The sequence below is a fragment of the Bufo gargarizans genome, chromosome 4 (genome assembly GCF_014858855.1).
Source record: "Bufo gargarizans isolate SCDJY-AF-19 chromosome 4, ASM1485885v1, whole genome shotgun sequence".
Classification (NCBI taxonomy): Eukaryota; Metazoa; Chordata; class Amphibia; order Anura; family Bufonidae; genus Bufo; species Bufo gargarizans.
The window spans coordinates 3,059,164-3,069,112 of record NC_058083.1 but is presented as its reverse complement, the minus strand read 5'-3'; positions in this window follow the sequence as shown (position 1 = coordinate 3,069,112).

Genomic DNA, 9,949 nt, shown 5'->3' with positions numbered 1-9,949 from the left:
CTAATGGCCGAGCTGTGAGAGCGGAGAAGAGCACTGCCCCCAACAGAGAGATGGAGGAGGAGACCACCGACTGCAGAGAGAGGAGCGGACCTCCACTAATGGCCGAGCTGTGAGAGCGGAGAAGAGCACTGCCCCCAACAGAGAGATGGAGCAGGAGACCACCGACTGCAGAGAGGAGCGGACCTCCACTAATGGCCGAGCTGTGAGAGCGGAGAAGAGCACTGCCCCCAACAAAGAGATGGAGGAGGAGACCCACCGACTGCAGAGAGAGGAGCGGACCTCCACTAATGGCCGAGCTGTGAGAGCGGAGAAGAGCACTGCCCCAACAAAGAGATGGAGGAGGAGACCCACCGACTGCAGAGAGAGGAGTGGACCTCCACTAATGGCCGAGCTATGAGAGCGGAGAAGAGCACTGCCCCCAACAGAGAGATGGAGGAGGAGACCACCGACTGCAGAGAGAGGAGCGGACCTCCACTAATGGCCGAGCTGTGAGAGCGGAGAAGAGGACTGCCCCCAACAGAGAGATGGAGGAGGAGACCACCGACTGCAGAGAGAGGAGCGGACCCCCACTAATGGCCGAGCTATAAGAGCAGAGAAGAGCACTGCCCCCAACAGAGAGATGGAGGAGGAGACCCACCGACTGCGGAAAGAGGAGCGGACGTCCACTAATGGCCGAGCTGTGAGAGTGGAGAAGAGCACTGCCCCCAACAAAGAGATGGAGGAGGAGACCCACCGACTGCAGAGAGAGGAGCGGACCTCCACTAATGCCCGAGCTGTGAGAGCGGAGAAGAGCACTGCCCCCAACAAAGAGATGGAGGAGGAGACCCACCGACTGCAGAGAGAGGAGCGGACCTCCACTAATGGCCGAGCTATGAGAGCGGAGAAGAGCACTGCCCCCAACAGAGAGATGGAGGAGGAGACCCACCGACTGCAGAGAGAGGAGTGGACCTCCACTAATGGCCGAGCTGTGAGAGTGGAGAAGAGGACTGCCCCCAACAGAGAGATGGAGGAGGAGACCACCGACTGCAGAGAGAGGAGCGGACGTCCACTAATGGCCGAGCTGTGAGAGTGTGTCCAGCCTGTTATTATGTGACATCAGAGGACATTACAGGAGGAGGTAGAAGAGGAGAGGACTACAACTCCCAGCATGTCCAGCCTGTTATGTGATATTAGAGGACATTACAGGAGGAAATATAAAATAAAGAGACCTACAACTCCCAGTCTGCTATGTGATATTAGAGGATCTTAGCTCTCATTCCTAGCTCCGCCCCTTCAGGTCTCAACTGCTGGGATCACATGACAGTGACGTCACGGCAGGCCTTGTAGCTCCAAATGTCTGCACCGCTGAGCTCCTCCCCTTCCTGCTCTGGTCACATGACAGTGACGTCAACGCAGGTCCTGTTGCAAAGTGCTGTGTGGTCCAGGCTAAGGGATGTTAGTTGAGGAAATTTGTGGGCGGGGCCAGAGGAGAATCTGCCCCCGGTCGCCATGATGGCGTCTCCCCTCACGTGACTTGACGTTAGCACGTGTTATTGACTACATCCCCTGTGCAAACCTGAGCTCCGCCCCTCTGGCACTGATCACATGATGACGTCACCGCAGGTTCTTCCGCTCTCTGTCCCCATGGAGAAGCTGCCCCCGGCCGCCATGATGGAGGCTCCCCTCCCAGGTAACAGGAGCTGTGGACGGGTCTGGTCCGGGCTGACACTGCTGGATGTGCGGGGAGATTCCTGGCGGCTCCTCCCCCTCACGTGACTTGACGTTATCACAGGTCATTGACTACTTCCCCTGTGCAAAGCTGAACTCCGCCCTGCTCTGGTCACATGACAATGACGTCACCGCAGGTCCTGTACTACACCTGTCTGTGCTGCTGAGCTCCGTCCCCTTCTCTGGTCACATGACAGTGACACCACCTGTCTGCTCTGCTGAGCCACGCCTCTTCCAGCTCTGGTCACATGACAGTGACGTCACCGCAGGTCCTTCCGCTCTCTGTTCCCATAGAGAAACTGCCCCCGGCCGCCATGATGGAGGCTCCCCTCCCAGGTAACAGGACGGGTCCGGGCGGACATTCCCGGCGGCTCCCTCTCGGCCATGTTGGTTCCGGGCACATCTCGGGCAGACCCCCCGGGTTATGCCTGGCACATATCAGTCCTCCCAGACTGCGGCAGACATGGCTCCCTGGGAGATGTGAGGGGGAGGCCGGGCGGCCATCATGGAGACAGAGCGCGGGGCCGGCAGACCTTAGAGGCTCCTGTGCGGCCCCGGCCTCCGTCCATGTCTGGAGCAGGTCAGCTGCGGCCTCCATCCAGGGGAGTAATGCGGCCTCTGTGGCCTCCTGGTCTGTCAGGGCGGTCACCACAGCCGGAGGGGCTGCTCTCCAATATGGCCGCCGTCCAGCCCCCCGGCATTGTATATAGGCTTCCCTACAGAGCTCAGGAGGGCGACATCAGGGTCTACACCAAACACAGCCCTGGAGTCGTATAGATGTCCACCTCCTTGTCCTCCCCCAGATTACACCCTGCAGGGATGGAGATGTCCTCACCCAGATTACACCCTGCAGGGATGGAGATGTCCTCCCCCAGATTACACCCTGCAGGGATGGAGATGTCCTCCCCCAGATTACACCCTGCAGGGATGGAGATGTCCTCCCCCAGATTACACCCTGCAGGGATGGAGATGTCCTCCCCCAGATTACACCCTGCAGGGATGGAGATGTCCTCACCCAGATTACACCCTGCAGGGATGGAGATGTCCTCACCCAGATTACACCCTGCAGGGATGGAGATGTCCTCCCCCAGATTACACCCTGCAGGGATGGAGATGTCCTCCCCCAGATTACACCCTGCAGGGATGGAGATGTCCTCACCCAGATTACACCCTGCAGGGATGGAGATGTCCTCACCCAGATTACACCCTGCAGGGATGGAGATGTCCTCCCCCAGATTACACCCTGCAGGGATGGAGATATCCTCACCCAGATTAAACCCTGCAGGGATGGAGATGTCCTCACCCAGATTACACCCTGCAGGGATGGAGATGTCCTCCCCCAGATTACACCCTGCAGGGATGTAGATGTCCTCACCCAGATTACACCCTGCACTGATGTAGATGTCCTCACCCAGATTACATCCTGCAGGGATGTAGATGTCCTCACCCAGATTACACCCTGCAGGGATGTAGATGTCCTCCCCCAGATTACACCCTGCAGGGATGTAGATGTCCTCCCCCAGATTACACCCTGCAGGGATGTAGATGTCCTCCCCCAGATTACACCCTGCAGCGATGTAGATGTCCTCACCCAGATTACACCCTGCAGCGATGTAGATGTCCTCACCCAGATTACACACTGCAGCGATGTAGATGTCCTCACCCAGATTACACCCTGCAGCGATGTAGATGTCCTCCCCCAGATTACACCCTGCACGGATGTAGATGTCCTCACCCAGATTACACCCTGCAGGGATGGAGATGTCCTCACCCAGATTACACCCTGCAGGGATGGAGATACACCTGATACAAGTTCAGGGAAAGATTCTTCAAGGTGCAGGGAAAGGACAGGGAGGGATCATTCCGCAGCGTTTCTGTAGAACAGGGTTCAGTCGGGGAGGTTACAGCCTGGGGAACAGGAACAATCCTATTACACCTCGCTGCACGGACTGCGGAGCCAGATTGCAGTTATTCTGCTGCTTTCCGGTTTGCGCTGTATGATACAGCAGTGATTTGCCTGTGATCGGGGTGCAGGCGCTGTGATACCGCCACTTACCGGGTGCATTAATATGGACTATACCTACCTCCTATTGGCCGTCCTGCGGGGATTTTACATTATTTTACTTTTCTGGGGTTTATTAATAGAGGGGAAAAAGAAAGTATATGTGATAATTGCCGTTCAGCTGTGAAGTTACGTTGTACTACAGCTATTTACCGGGTGTATTAACCCTTTCGGTACTGGGCCACTTTTTACCTTAAAGAGGACCTTTCATGGGGCCAGACATTATGAAATAAGTAGCGGGTTATGTAGGGCATAGAGCAGGGATCTACGAGCGCTTCTGGGCGCCGCTCCGTTCACCCGCTGTGCCCCCCTGCAGCACCCCTGCCTGGTATGCTAATGAGTACCATCGGAACAGGAGGAGGGGACGGCAGGGTTTCTCATTGGGCGTCTCCTTCTCCCTGGCTGTGACGCTCTGCGCTGTGATTGGACCCCGGCACACAGCGCTCCGGTGTGAGCGCGAGCTGGAAACTTTACACTTGAGCCGCGCTACCGGCCGGGGCGAGGTGATAAAACATGGATAGGGCTTCTCTCCTCATCAGACATGTGCAAGCGCCAAGGGAGGACAGAGACGTCCAGGACAGGGAAATACATATACACGGTCTCGGACAGCACTGCCCGCGCACATTGCTTTTCTCCGTTTATTTTGTCCGTTGTGTTTCCGTTCCGTACTTCTGCTAAAAATCTCCGTTTGGTTTCCGTCTGCGATCCGTGTTTTGTGGATCGGAAACAGGAACTTATTCATCATATTTGGACACCAAACACATGCGCAAAATAGTCTGGGCCTAGCATTTCTACAGTATGGATCCGAAAAATACGGCAGACGTAAGTGTCTTCTATATGCATTCCGTATTTTTTGCAGACGCATTGACTTGGAGACACGGAACGCTATTGGCGGACAATAATAGGACAAGTTCTATCTTTTAGCGGAATGGAAAGGGAACAACGGAAATAAAATGCGTTTGTGTGCATGAGGCCTAAGACAGATAGTGATGCTTCATAAAATAGTTATCAGTCGCCATTCCCCGGATTCTAAATAAATCCCAGCAGGCGGATCGACTTTCCTTCAATGCTTTATTGATCCGTACACAGGACGCGGAAGGCTGGACGGCCGAAACACGTCCTGTGTATGGATCAATAAAGCTTTGAAGAAAAATGTATCCGGCTGCTGGGATTTATGTTGATTTCATAGTGGGAGCGACTTCACAAGGCGGTGAGCGGTCTGCCTTCTCCATCGAGTCGCTCCCCGGACGTCGGCTTCATGTTTGGATCATTTTGTAAACGTCATTTTATTTTTTAGGACATTAGAAGTTTAGAAGCAATTTTTCACATTTTCTACAAAATTTCTATTTTTTCAAGCTCCAGTTCAGTTACAAAGTGATTTTGAGGCGCTAACGTAAACACAAACGCAGTTAACCACAAGAATTTAAGGGAAATGGATGTGAAATTTAAAAAAAATCACATTTTTGGTAGATTTTTTATGTTAATCAATTTTTTTCTTGTAACACAGCAAGGGTTAACAGCAAAGTAAACCTCAATATACGTTACTCTGATTCTGCAGTTTACAGAAATACCCCGTATGTGGCGGTAACCTGCTCTATGGGCCCGTGGCCGTGGTCTGAAGGGAAGGAGCGCCGTATGGGTTTGGAGGCAGATTTCGCTAGAAGAGATCCTGACGTTCCCTACAGGGGAAACCACCAACAAGTGACCCCATTTAGTAAATTACACCCCTTAAAGAATATATTATGGGTGGGTTCACATCTGCTCATTTTTTGCGGGATGCGGTGACGGTTTGATTGGTACCATTTTAGGTTACATAAGACTTTTTGATCACTTGGTATTAAACTTTTTGTGAGGCAGGGTGACCAGAAAATGGCTTTTTGACACTGTTTTTATTTACATTTTTTTACGACGTTCGCCTGACGGGGTGGGTCATGTGATAGCCGGTCGATATGGACGCAGCAACAACTAATATGTCTACTTTTCTTTTTTCCCCTATTTTTAAAAATTATAGGAAACAGGTTTTTTAATTTATTTTTTTACTTTTTATCCCACTCTGGGTTTCTAAACTTTTGGGGTCTGATCCCCTGTAGAATACTTCTGTATTGTAATGCATTGGCTGTAAGTGTATTACTGGATCTAATAATAACGGATGGCATCGGGCTGCCGTCCAAGCCATCGGGTCCCTATCACAGCAGCACGGGGACCCGATGGCCACCCCGTGCCTGGCAGTATGCCGCATGTGCCGCAGTCAGCGCAGACCGCGGCAGTGCAAGAATTAATGTTTTCACCGATGCCGGCGCATATTGCAGGGGGCCAGTTATCTGTGAGTGCCGGACCCCTGCAGCTTATTGGGCGGGCACAGCTCCTGCGCCCACTGATCAGAGCGCCTGATACCGGCACCGTACATGTTCGACGCTGCTATCCTACGGGTTGAAAGGAAATATATGTACGTCCCAATAACCGTTCTGCGGTGAATTGTGATTGTTATATTTCTTTTTTGGGATGTAGTTATAGGAAAAAGAATGCGTCCTAATTGCCGTTCAGCGGTGAATTGTGATACATTTTTTATGGGGGGTTTTATTAATCAGAAAAAATATATATATGTCTTAATAGTTGTTCAGCGGTGAAGTAACATTGTACTACAGCCTTTCAGTATGTCAGACAGACAGGTGACAGGCCCTTCACAGGGAAGGGGCAGTGGCCAAAATGTTTGTCGCAGGAAGCAGAAGGGGGGGGGGGGTGGCAGCAGGAGTCGCAGCGAGAGGCCTGAGCTCCCGCTGTCATCTAGCGGTCGTGTCTTGACCAGCAACCCAGCGGTGCTTGAATGATTGATCTGGAGGAGACATCCGCCGCGTCCTCCGGTAGGCGGGCAAGCAGTGTTGATGAGAGCGGCGTGGGAGCTGATGTTGTGAGCGACCAGGCTCCTGGCCCTGAGACCGCTGAGGGGGACATCAGTGACGTGCAGACTGTAGCAGATGATGATGATGAAGCCAATTGCACTTAGGAGCCGGGTAAGGAAGGGGCTTCATCATTATCAGGAGAAGAGGGTGGCAGCTTGCGGGAGCGAGCGGCTGAGCCAGCAGCGTAGCAGGGTGCCCGGGGTAGACCACCTGCTTCACAGGAGCCTACCGGCCTGGAAAGTAGCGGTGCAGGGGTTCATTGAGGTGGCAGGCAGTCAGTGCAGAGTGTTGGGGGGAAGGGGGGGAAATGCCATACTCGGTGGTGTGGCAATTTTTGTTAGGCCGCTGGAGAAGGTGAACATGGCCATTTACCAAATTTGTGGGCAGAAGGTGAAGTGTGGCCAGTGTGCCAATGTTGGCTCCACAGCCCTGCATCAACACATGCAGCATCACCATAAAGTGACCTGGGAGAAATGGCCGGATGCATGCTCACTTGCTTGCGTAGTGACAGCTGAATTGTCACCATTCGGCAGAGGATGACTTCTGGCTCTCCACCGTGTTAGACCCTCGCTTCTGGTCGAAATTGGGGGCCTTTTTTAGAGGCGCTGAGAGGGAGAACAAATTGAACTACTATAGAGACATCCTATGTAGTCAGTAGGCTGCTGCCTATCTGCGCCATCGCCCATCCTCATGCAGGTCTCCCCTGACCTTTGTGAAGATGAATCAGGCGTGGATCAGCCAAGATTTTTAAACACCAGTGCCTGATGCATCAGACTAGATCATCCATGGTGCCAGACCAACACTTTGACAAGAGACCTGTTTCTTCTAGCTACCTTCAACTACTATTCTGATGCTGCCACCTGCCTGATGCCACACCTGCTGCCAGGTGCTCCTACTGCCAGCCACCATCTTCATCTGGTATTGCCCCCCACCTCCCAACTATGTCAATGGACCACTCTGTGGTCTCCTCATGCTGCTGCCACCTCACCACTCTGTGGTCTCCTCATGCTGCTGCCACCTCACCACTATGTCATAAGGTCACTCTGTGGACTTCTCCTGCTGTTCCCACCCTCCCCACTTCATGACTGGGCCACTATTTTGCCTTTCGGCCTGGCTGACATCATTTATTTGACACTTCTTCTGATCTGTCAGAAAATCGGAAAAATGAGACGCACAACGGATCCTGTCTGTGTAGCAGCTGTAAGGCCTGTTTGGTCCCATCAGAATTGGCTCATGATTTGGTAGCCAAAAGCAGGAGTGGGTACAAAACACAGAAGACGTGCAAATATCCCATTCACGTGTCATCTCTGTTTTGGATCCACTGCTGTTTTTTTTTGGCTTTAGCAATACTGATGGATTACTGACCAAATGCTGACCGAGTGAAGGCGGATGCTCCACAGACAGGATCCGTTTTTAGGGGTTATTGTTCTGACGGATCAGAGGAAGGGCAAAATAATCAGTGATGTCACCACAACCTTACTGCTGACCCCCTTTCCACTCTGTCGGGGGCTCTACTTGTATAAGGGGTTAATAGAACAGGTTTTGTAGACATCTATGTGGAATCAGCTGTTCACACTTGAGTTATTTGCTCAGTTTTGGCCCCGTGACTGCCCTAATAAGTGACGTGTGCAGTGATTGTAAGAGCGACGCCTGTCATCTGCATGTCATACGGACTCACAGTATTATTTCACTACCACAGCAGACTCCCTATGTGTGTTACTGCAAGGCACAGTGTTCTACACCGCTATACAGGCACAGTGTTCTACACCGCTATACAGGCACAGTGCTCTACACCGCTATACAGGCACAGTGCTCTACACCGCTATACAGGCACAGTGTTCTACACCGCTATACAGGCACAGTGCTCCACACCGCTATACAGGCACAGTGTTCTACACCGCTATACAGGCACAGTGTTCTACACCGCTATACAGGCACAGTGTTCTACACCGCTATACAGGCACAGTGTTCTACACCGCTATACAGGCACAGCGTTCTACACCGCTATACAGGCGCAGCGTTCTACACCGCTATACAGGCGCAGCGTTCTACACCGCTATACAGGCGCAGCGTTCTACACCGCTATACAGGCGCAGTGTTCTACTCCGCTATACAGGCGCAGCGTTCTACACCGCTATACAGGCGCAGCGTTCTACACCGCTATACAGGCGCAGCGTTCTACACCGCTATACAGGCGCAGCGTTCTACACCGCTATACAGGCGCAGCGTTCTACACCGCTACACAGGCACAGTGTTCTACACCGCTGTACAGGCACAGTGTTCTACACCACTATACAGGCGCAGTGTTCTACACCGCTATACAGGCGCAGTGTTCTACACCGCTATACAGGCGCAGTGTTCTACACCGCTATACAGGCGCAGTGTTCTACACCGCTATACAGGCGCAGTGTTCTACACCGCTATACAGGCGCAGTGTTCTACACCGCTATACAGGCGCAGTGTTCTACACCGCTATACAGGCGCAGTGTTCTACACCGCTATACAGGCGCAGTGTTCTACACCGCTATACAGGCGCAGTGTTCTACACCGCTATACAGGCGCAGTGTTCTACACCGCTATACAGGCGCAGTGTTCTACACCGCTATACAGGCGCAGTGTTCTACACCGCTATACAGGCACAGTGTTCTACACCGCTGTACAGGCACAGTGTTCTACACCGCTATACAGGCACAGTGTTCTACACCGCTATACAGGCACAGTGTTCTACACCGCTATACAGGCACAGTGTTCTACACCGCTATACAGGCACAGTGTTCTACACCGCTATACAGGCACAGTGTTCTACACCGCTGTACAGGCACAGTGTTCTACACCGCTATACAGGCGCAGTGTTTTACACCGCTATACAGGCACAGTGTTCTACACCACTATACAGGCACAGTGCTCTACACCGCTATACAGGCACAGTGTTCTACACCGCTGTACAGGCACAGTGTTCTACACCGCTATACAGGCGCAGTGTTCTACACCGCTATACAGGCACAGTGTTCTACACCGCTGTACAGGCTCTCTGCAGACAGGAAATAGCTGTTTATTATCACAATTCGCCACAAATAAATTTGGATCGAATCAAATCTTTTCTGAAAATTCGGCGAACCGACCAAATCAAATTATTGAGAAATTCGCTCATCTCTAAAAGGGACCATTGTACCAGAGGAATTACGTATCCAGAGGGGACAATACTGTACGAGGCCTAAAAAGGCATATAATGACTTTGGCAGCGACACTTTGGCTATGGCAGGGCTGGTCAACCTGCGGC